We start from the raw sequence: 10,690 nt of genomic DNA, 5'->3' as shown, positions 1-10,690 counted from the left end.
AAGGTTTTCCTTAAACATAACTGCTGTCAAGTCTAATCCAAGCACACTCACCCACTGCATTTCACTCCAAGCTCTAGGTCTATTCACAAGTGTATGTTTGTGGCAATGTAAATATACATGGGGGTAGGAGTTAGGCTAGCTAGCTGAATATTCACTGTTCTAAATGCTATGATTACAGAAATGAGCCAACAGCACCCAGCTCAAATGTAACTCTTGCACAAAGCCTCCCTGGAGTCTTCAGACAAAATTGTCCTATAGCATCATCATCATCATCACCATCATCATCATCATCATCATCACCATCACCAATGTTATATGACCATCATCATTATAATCATCATCATCATCATTATCTTCATTGACATCTATGAAATATTATTCAATTACCAGTCTTGGAGTTATTTATTTGATCTTTATAGCTACATAATGAGGTAGGTAGTATGATTGTATCTATTTCACAGGTGAGGAATCAGAGGCACAAAGTTAGAATCACATATGTGGAAAAGAGACTCTACAGCCCATCTGTTAAAAGCCATGCAAATGAAATCTGTAATGTCTGCAAACAGGAGGCCCAATTCTTTTTTTTTTTTTTGGTCAGTCCTGGGGCTTGAACTCTGGGCCTGGGAGCTGTCCAAGTGCTCTTCAGCAAAAGGCAAGTGCTCTACCACTTGAGCCACAGTGCCACTTCCCCAATTCTTTTCTCTTCCTAAACACTTTTTCCTAAGAAGTGGATGACTTGTAAGTTTGATCAGTAGTCAAAAGCTTGGTTGGAAGAAGAGTAAACAGTCAAAAATTCTTTGGTAAATCCTGTAGATTTTTCAGGTTCCTTTTGTCTTCCATGTCATTTTTTATTCCTTTCCCCCACAGTTTCTTCTCTTTTATAATACTTTTCTCCTTGAGATGGAAAAATGGAAAACTGGAATAGTAGATTGGGGAATTGGGGCAAACCCACTGTACCTTTTCTCTACTGAAACAATGTAATTATTTCTTATGATGTGACTTTTTAAGAGTCACAGATGATATTCCTATAACAGATCAACAAAAGAAAAACCCAAGAGATTAATGTAATCAAGTTTTTTTTTGTGATAAAACCTCTGAAAAGACTCAAAGACTCAGATAAAACTTTCTATTTTTACTATGTTTCATAAAGAATGGACAGTTGTGTTGAAATGTTATTGGACAAAAAATGGGTGTGAATTAATAGTAACAAACTGAAAGGGGAAACCCAACAAAACTTGTCTACTCAGATTCTTCTTGGCCTTTCCCTGTGGTGATTCATTCTCCTTGATAGAGGGCAGAATCTTTTCTGGAATGAAGGTCATATGACCTACTATCAAACAAGGTAGCTCACAGATTTTTTTTTTTTTTATGGGCAGCACCTATACAGAAAAGCAGGAGAAACAGTAGAACAACATTTCTAGATTCTATGGATGTCTTTCAGAGAAAGGATTGCAAATTCTCATGATCCACTTTGGGGAAGAGGAATTCTGGTTTCCATGATTTCTCTGGGGAGATAAAGGTAAGAGAATGTCAGAAAGAGAATGTGCTCCGAGGGCCCTTCAGATGTCCTCGGTTTCAAAGTCTTTGGCATGTCAAAGCACCACACTTAGAAGAATATGTTCTAGGGGCTGGGAAGGTGGCTCAGTGGTAGAGCACTTGCCTTGCATGCATGAGGGCCTGGGTTCAATTCCCCAGCACCACATAAGCAAAAAGAAAAAAAAGCCAGAAGTGGTGCTGTGGCTCAAGTGGTAAAGCACTAGCCTTGAGCTGAAGAGCTGAGGGACAGCACCCAGGCTCAGAGTTCAGGCCCCACGACCGGACCCAAAAAATAAAAATAAAAAAGAATATGTTCTGGGTCCCAGTATTCCCTATTTTTTATTGCTAGGTAGCGTTCACACATACATCCCCACATGGCAAGGAGGAAAGAGTATGAATCAGAAGTATGTTAAGTCACTAACAATAGTACAACTATTAATCTTGATTTCCCCATATATATGAAATGTGCCACCTCGTGCAAGATTTATCACCTCTTTGATGATTTATAAAATGAATATAATAAGCCAGGCATCTGTGGCTCATACCTATAATCCAAGCAACTCAGGAGGCCAAGATCTAAGTAAGGATCCTAATTTGAGGCAGGCCAGCCCAGGCAGGAAAGTTTGTTAGACTCTGATCTCCAGTTAACCAGCAAGAAAACAGAAATGGGGGTATGGCTCAAGTGGTAGAGCACCAGCCTTGAGAGAAAAAGTTAAGGGAACCAGGCTTTGAGTTCAAGACCCAGTATCAGCATACAAAAAAAAATACATATAATAATTGTTAACTCACAATATAGGTATGAGAATTTAGTGGCATATAGCAACAGCTAATAGTGATTCCCTTTCCCAAGATTACTAACAAGCTTTTTACTTAATATTCATAGTCATATTTCTATAGAATTAGCTATTTTCTGTCTTTTACAGGAAGGTTTAGTTTGAGTCTATTACCAAATTGCATTTATGCAACTAATAATATAAAGTCTATTAACTAAGAAAATTATATGTCAAAATGAGTAAACATCTTTAGGCAGACAAAATTATTTCATAAGGAGGTTGGTGTGCACATATGACTGGGAAAATAATTTTATTGGTAAGGAGGAGAAATTTTGTTTTAGTTCATGATATAATCAGAAAGAATGTTAGAGTTTTAATAAGGCATGAAATGATAAAATGATTATTAATTGAATGTGACCTTTGGATAATTTATGCCTGTGAAGGATTAAAATATTAGAGGGAATGAGTTTTTAAACAGCTATTACATTCACTCACATAATTACTTACTTATCCATGTACTTCATCTATCCATCCATTGATCATTCACACATATTCTCTCACACATCCATCTTTCTACCCACATGTCAATTTGTCAATTTGTTATCCAATTGTTTATCTATCCATACATGAATCCTTTTTTTGTCAGTTGTGGGGCCTAAACTCTGGGCCTGGGCACTGTCCTTCAGCTCTTCAGCTCAAGGTTAGTGCTCTACCACTTGAGCCACAGCGCCACTTCTGGCTTTTTCTGCTTATGTGGTGCTGAGGAATCGAACCCAAGGTCTCATGCATGCAAGGCAAGTACTTTACCACTGAGCCTCTTTCCCAGCCCCCATACATTAATTCTTCCATTCACCTATCCTTTCCATTGACTCACTGACAGTAGTAGTAGCATTACAATGCATATCAACATATGTAAGTAGTGGCCCTAAATGTATGGAAACTTTCCATTGACCAAGGATAGAAAATAAGAGGAAATATGAGATAAATACCCTCAAGAATTCCAGGATGAATCTACAGAGTTCTAAGGCATGAAAAACAATATCCAATCGAAAAGAAAGGGAAACTTCTTAGATATAAAGAGATAGAATTGACTTCAGATTCTGAAAATACTCAAAGATATGGTAGGATGCCATACATGGAAAAGAGTTCACTTGGGTCAAGAAGTTGGAAGAGAGCGCAAGGCACATATACCAAGTGACCCTCTGGAGATGGTGAACATTTTGGTTTAACCAGGTGAAAGTGACAGATTGTCTGAAAGGTATGCTGAGGTGCATTTTAGAAAGGTGGGTGGCAGCAGACTGGAAATTTGGGGAGAGGGGGAAAGACAGAGTAGGCAGAGAATATGATTGAACTGCCTTATGTGTATGTATAAAAAAGTCATAGTAAAAAATAAGAAAAAAAGTCATAGTGAAACCCATTATTAAAATTTACAGGAAAGTTTTCAAAGGGGGGAGATGGAGGAGAGGGAGATAAGAAAGAGTAATAGAGGAACTGAATTTGATCAAAGTACATTATACACACATATGGAAATAGCATAATATAATCTCTCACTTTGTACAAGTGGTATATGGTAATAAAATGCTTTTAAACCCCCAAAAACATCATGTTGGCAAAAGAAATGTCACTGGATTAGATCTAATGTTGGAACTGTGAACTACATCAGGGTAGTTTGCATAATGCCTCCAAACCAATTTGTGTCCCAGTATTTTCCTCAAAAGACTGAAAATATACTGCTGTGCCTTTGTGAATCCATGACAGTGTCCCGGCATCCATCAGTGCATGTCTTGGGAATTCTGCAATAAGCCTTTCCCATTTGCTGGGTCCTCCCTTATGCACTTTATATATGTTGTTTAATTGAATACTCACAATGGGGTTGTTATTAATATTATCACCAGTTTTCAGATGATGAAATTATGGTCACAGAGTTGGAAATTCACAAAACTGGACATAAACCTCCTGTAGTAACTCCGTTAACACATACCAAAGAACATTATGGCAACATGCTTTAATCCATCTTTTCCCAGTAGATTTTAAACAACATAATAGTAGAGACCATACCCTATGTATCTTGTAGTCTGTGTCCAGGGTATTCTATTTGAGGTTATTATTATGGAAAGACAGCCTTGACTCATCTGGCCAATTCATTGTTCCCAGAAAAATATCTTCAGATATGAATTGACTGCAAAATAGTTTACTTGGGAGATGATTCAGGAAGCTCTGGCAGACAAGTGGGGTAGTATCTAGCAGAAGGAAAGGAGTTAATAAAGCTGATATTAACAAGCAAGTCTCCACTATGGACAATTTGAGTTCAATCACTCTGGGAACCTCTGGGAGTCGATGTAGGACATATAACTAAGAATTATTCTACTGGAGAGCCAAGGGAATTGTGTTATTGTTACACCAACTCTCATCTACCATTGAAAATGGCACCTGGGGAGATAATTCCTTGGCACTTATAGGATGGGCTTCTATGGCCAGAAAACACCTTCCTTTGGCAGCTAGAAATTGAGTCTGTCCACTGAAATGGTAAGGCCCAAGCAGATATGAAGGAGGTATAGATAGTAAATTGAGTCTAAGAGAACATTTAGAGAAATAGTCATAGGGCAGTGCCTTTCTATAAAAATAAGTCAAAACACCTCGGAGTATGGATAGTTTGAAAAACCATGGTTATAAGAATATAATGTTATACTTACAAAATGAAAATGCTTTTAGTTTTTAATCTCTTTAGTTGGTGAACATATCGAGATGATAGCAATTTTCAAGAGAGTACACCATAAAAGTATAGCATTGGAACGGATGAGTCTCAAAAGGGTCATTGAAAATGTTCATATTTGCTTTTGCTTTCAAATGTTTGCAAAAGGCTAAGTCAGACCCTACATTGCCAAGTGGTGCTGAAGGAGGAAAGCATTTGGTAAAGAAGGGTTTGCATTTTGCTTTTCTAGCTAATGTGAAGCCAGGTGTGGGTCTCTCCATTGCAATGAGCACGTGAAATTGGGATCCTTACTTCATCTGCATCTTCAACACCATCCTGGAAAGTGTATTTCAGTTGGAGAAATATACAGAAGCATTTTGCAAAAGAATTAGCTTCTAAATACATTCTAAACACAATGAAATGGACTTGCTATGCTCCATTTAAACTTAGTTATGCCTCATAATATTGAGAAGATTCCTCTAAATTACATTTTAGAAATCATTAAATTCTCAAGTACTAATTTCTAAGGGCGAAACGAAAGCTAGTTATTCATCATTAATTTTTCTTTCCTAATGTAAATGACTTACTTCATTCCTTTGGTAAGTTCCAGTTGGGGCAACATTTTTTTTTGAATGCTGATCTTTCAAAAAGAAAGTACCAATCAAGCCTTCTTTTAAGGCTTAGGCCTTAACTTAGATGGAAAGATCTCTAATGAATTTATATTTACAGACTCCATCCAAATGTGCTGAATTTCACAAGCACACTTGACTGCTCTAGTATATGGAGAAGAGTCTGGTTTGTCATGAATACAGCTCTCTAGCTTGTTGTCTCTAGAGAAAGGCACTACAAAGAACAGCTGAAGAATCCATTTTCATAAGATACTTTAAATATGCAGGTCACAAGCAGCAGTGTATCACAGCTCTTCTGAAGACAGTGAAGGAAGCAGCGGGGAACATAATGTCACTTTGGTGATGTGAGGGTTCATGGTTCTGAGGTACTTGAGACATCAGCACTCTGCAGAGGTGCTGGTGGTGGTGACAAGAAGCACCAAGTAGCAGATCTTCTTGAGTGATTTAAGGGAGAATATGCAAAAGCTTCTCCTGAGCCAGCAAAAAGAGATTTCTGCAAAAACAGTCAAATCTGGATACTTCCTTTTAGTATGCCCACTTCAGAACTCACAAGCAGGAGAAATGTGGTGAACACTGGTGAAACAGTACCAAGTTTAAGTGCATTGATATGCCTTTACAGATAAGGGTTATAGAAATCTGTGAATTGATCAACATAAATTAGGAGGAAAGAAATTAGTAAATCCAGATAACGTGAATGTTGTTTGTGATTCACTCTTCTATTACCCCAATAAATGACATTTCCAGAGAGATATTTTAGTCAGTTCACCTACTAGTTCAAGGAAGAGGAGAGTCACGTTAGGAAGACTCAAATACCTAAAGTGTGAAATAAAACTGCCCTAGACACAAAAGCTTACATCAGCCAAATTCCAGCCAGTCCAGAGGTACATGAACTAAATACATACGAAAGCATATGTACTGTGAACTGCTGAGAAAAATCTATAAGTTTTGTTATGTAGCAATAGCTGATTGATATATCTTTTTATGATTATGGGTCTCCGTTTCTTTATCTATAAAAATCAATGAGTTTGGGCTGGGAAGGTGGCTCAGTGGTAGAACGCTTGCCTTGCATGCATGAAGCCCTGGATTCGATTCCTCAGCACCACATAAGCAAAAAGAAAAAAAGCCAGAAATGGCGCTGTGGCTCATGTGGTAGAGTGCTAGCCTTGAACTGAAGAGCTGAGGGACAGCGCCCAGGCCCAGAGTTCAGGCTCCACGACCGGATCCCCCCCCAAAAAAAAATCAATGAGTTCTCCTAGCCTTAATCAATTATTTCCTAAAATAAATTCTGCCTTCTTTATACGGAACTGAGTTTAAAATATCTTATACCTCGAAAGTACATTGATTCCAGGAAGTGTCATTTCTGGCTGTATCAGTTCTACATTTAATGGTGCTCACTACACAGTAGGGAGTATTTCAACCAAAGCTGTAGAGACATATGGAATGTGCAGAGGTAGAGCCTCAGTGAACATTCAGTTTTGGGCTTTTGAAGGTAAACATTTTAGAATAAATGCCTATATCTTTATTGACTGAAAATAAATACATCGATTAGACAGGGAAAGAAAAGTCAGCATCTTCTAAACTTTTGGGAAGTGTTCATATTTATATAAGCATTTATATTTTTGAATTGTGTAAAAATTTAAGTCCAAAGTATCCAACCAAGGTTTAATTTTGGAGGAGTGTCAATCATTAGACTCCTTGTTGGTTTAAGTAGCTCTGTACTTATTTTTTTTATAAAATACTTTTTGAGACAGGGTTTCGATATGTAGCCTAGGTTGGTCCCCAAGCCCACAATCCTCCTGTCTTAGCTCCCTAAGTGAATCCCAGCTACAAAATCTTCTTGACCATATCACGTGATTCCTTCATCGTACAAGAGAGTACTCATTCCCTTTTAATTTGGAAAGTTAAAGAACTTCTTTGTTTTTCTTCCTTTTCTAGCTTTGTTAGAAGAATCTGCAAAAATCTATGTTACCACCACCAGCATTACTACAGGTAGAATATAACATAGCCCTCTCCTGCTGATCTTGGCTCTACAGGCTGCTAAGGTCATTAAGCTTTATTAAGAAGGAAAAGAAGCCAAATGCCAGTAGCTCACAACTATAGAGTTGCAGAACTGGGGAGAAAAGTCTGTGAGATTCCATGTCCAATGAACTAGCAAAACGTCATACTAGAGGCATGGCTCAAGTAGTAGGGTGCCATCCATGAGCAAGAGAGCAAAAGGCCCTGAGTTCTAACCCCAATGCTGGCTTGAAAGGTAGCAAGTGGCCACCAGACGCTGGAAGAGCCTCCACAAGGCTCCTTGCCCTTCTGACACTTTCATCTCAGCCCAGAGATATTGTCAAGACCCTTATCTCACATCTGTAAAGATCCTGTTTCCATAGTAGGTAACATTTCTGCTGCCCTCTCGCAGCTCCACCCCTCCCTTTTCTCTTTTCTGCAGTTCAAGGAGGTGCCACATGGGAAATGAAAATTTAGTTCACTCTTGTAGGTACTCCAATCTCTAGGAATTATTTCACCTGTCCCCTCCAACATTTCAAATGGTTTGCCATGAGGAAAAAAACAGTAGTTCATATATATATATATATATATATATGTATATATATATGTTATATTATATGTGATATATATATATATATATATATATACATTCTTTTTTAAAAAAGAATTAAGCAGCTGGGCACCGGTGGCGCATGCCTGTAATCCTAGCTAAACAGAAGGCTGAGATCTGAGGATCGTGGTTCAAAGCCAGCCTGGTCAAGAAAGTCTGTGAGACTCTCATCTCCAATAAGCTACTCAGAAAAAGCCAGAAGTGTCACTGTGGCTCAAGTGGTAGAGCACTTGAGCACAAAGAGGCTCAGGGATAGTGCCCAGGCCCTGAGTTCAAGCCCCAAGACAGGCAAAAAAAAAAAAAAGAATCAATACTCATGCTCTGGCTAGACACTCAGAAGTCTGGTATAATCTTTTACCCAGTGTCCCAAGTTCTGGATACTACCCAGAAGCCAATTCAGTTCTGCATGATTTGTTCCTGGACAATTAAGGTTCCGGCTGATCCTCTTTATCTTTGTAATTGTTGGAGAGAACAAGGAGTCCTGAGGCTGTCCCCAGACCAGGCAATCTGCTAACAATTACTCCTTCTTGGCTTGTAAGCACTTTTGAGGAAGGAGATGAGGCGCTGGCCAAACCAGCTTCTGTGCTATATAGATTGGTTATCTTCTGAGAGCTCAAAGAAACCTCAGATGGTAAAGATTTGGCAAGGTTTAAAGGAAAACTCTATCAGCTACCCAGTGCCCATACAACTATTGAATTCACCAGCTCATTCTTGTGCTTGTCTTTAAAATTCCAGATTGATTTGTACAGATTTTGCAGTGTCATTCAGGTAAGGCTGCTTCTAGTTGTTGGCAGGGAGTTCATACTGAAATCTCCATAATGGCCTGCTGCTTTTGCACATTCAGCAAGTACATCACATAAAAGAGAAACCCTTTCACTGCCACCTTTCTTCTGGGGGGTGGGAGTGTGTGTGTGTGTGTGTGTGTGTGTGTGTGTGTGTGTGTGTGTGTGTGTGTGCACGCTGCCCATTCCTTTTTGGCTATGTACATGCAATTTGCTCTTGTATTCTAATAACTCGATTTTGCTTAATCTAATTATACTTGACTAAAAATGGAAAGCAATGTTTATATGATATATTTGAGGGTTTGTAAGGGGGAAACTATTTAACCTTCCAGAGATTGTAGCTGTTTAATTCAGGGTTTCTGAGCCTTGTCACTATTTGACATTTGGAGTTGAATGATTCATTGTCATGTGGGGAATATCCTGTGCATTATAAAATCGTTAGCATCAGCCTTGGCATCTGCCCACTAGATTCCTAAGCATATGAGTAGTCCTTCCCTACCCCATTTAGAACAAGCAAAAATGTCTCCAAATACTACCAAATGTCTTGGTGAGGGGTGTTTGAGTGTCACTTGAGAACTGCAAATTCATTTTTCTGTGTGTGTACGGGTACTGGGGCTTGAACTCAGCACCTGGGCACTGTCACTGAGCTTCTTCAGCTTAAGGCTAGCCCTCTACCACTTGAGCCACAGCTCCACTCCCAGCTTTTGGTGGTTAATTGGAGCAAAGAGTATTATGGATTTTCCTGCCTGGGCTGGCTTTGAACTGTCATCTTCAGATCTTAGCCTCCTAAGTAGCTAGGACTACAGGTAGGAGCCACTGGCACCCAGCTTACAAATTCATTTATTTAAAGATACTTGGAACAGTCCAAGAAAGACTGTGTCAAAAATGTAGATTAGAAAGTTTGAGCCAGATGCTAGTAGCTTATGTCTGTAATGCTAACTACTTGAAAGGCTGAGATTTGGAGAATCATAGTTCAAAGCCAATCTAGGAAGAAGTTTGTGAGAACCCCTTTTTAACCCATCAATGAGTGTGGTAGTACATGCCTGTCCTCTTAGCTATGTGGGAGACTAAGATGGGGAAGACTGCAGGCCAGTCCAGGCAGACAAGTTTGCAAGACTCCATCTCAGTGAAAGAAAGCTGGGCATGGCTGTTCCACAACCATGCTATGAGAGGAACTCTAAAACAGGCAGATCACAGTACAGGTGTGTACCCAAGTAGGGAGCAAGACTCTGACTCAAAAATAAGCGACATACACACAAAGGGCTGGCAATGTGTGACTCAGTGGTAGAGAACCAGCCTAGCAAGCATGAGACAGAGTTCAATCACCAAGTAGGAGAGAGAGAGACAAAGAGAGACAGAGACAGAGACACAGACACAGACAGAGGCACAGACACAGAGACAAAGAAGAAAGGAAGAAGGAGAGAGAAGGAAGGAAGGAAGGAAGGAAAGAAGGAAGGAAGGAAGGAAGGAAGGAAGGAAGGAAGGAAGGAAGGAAGGAAGGACGGAAGGGAAAGGAAGAAAGAGAAGAAAGGAAGGAAGGAAAGGAAGGAGGAAAGATGGAAGGAAGGCAAGAAAGGAGATGGGAGGAAGGAAGGAAGGAGGGAAGGAAGGAAGGAAGGAAGGAAAGGAGGGAGGGAGGGAGGAGGGAGGGAAGAAAGGAAGGGAGGGAGGAA

Source organism: Dipodomys ordii, unplaced genomic scaffold (assembly GCF_000151885.1).
Source record: "Dipodomys ordii isolate 6190 unplaced genomic scaffold, Dord_2.0 Scaffold150, whole genome shotgun sequence".
Classification (NCBI taxonomy): domain Eukaryota; kingdom Metazoa; phylum Chordata; class Mammalia; order Rodentia; family Heteromyidae; genus Dipodomys; species Dipodomys ordii.
Note: the sequence above shows the minus strand (reverse complement) of the source record.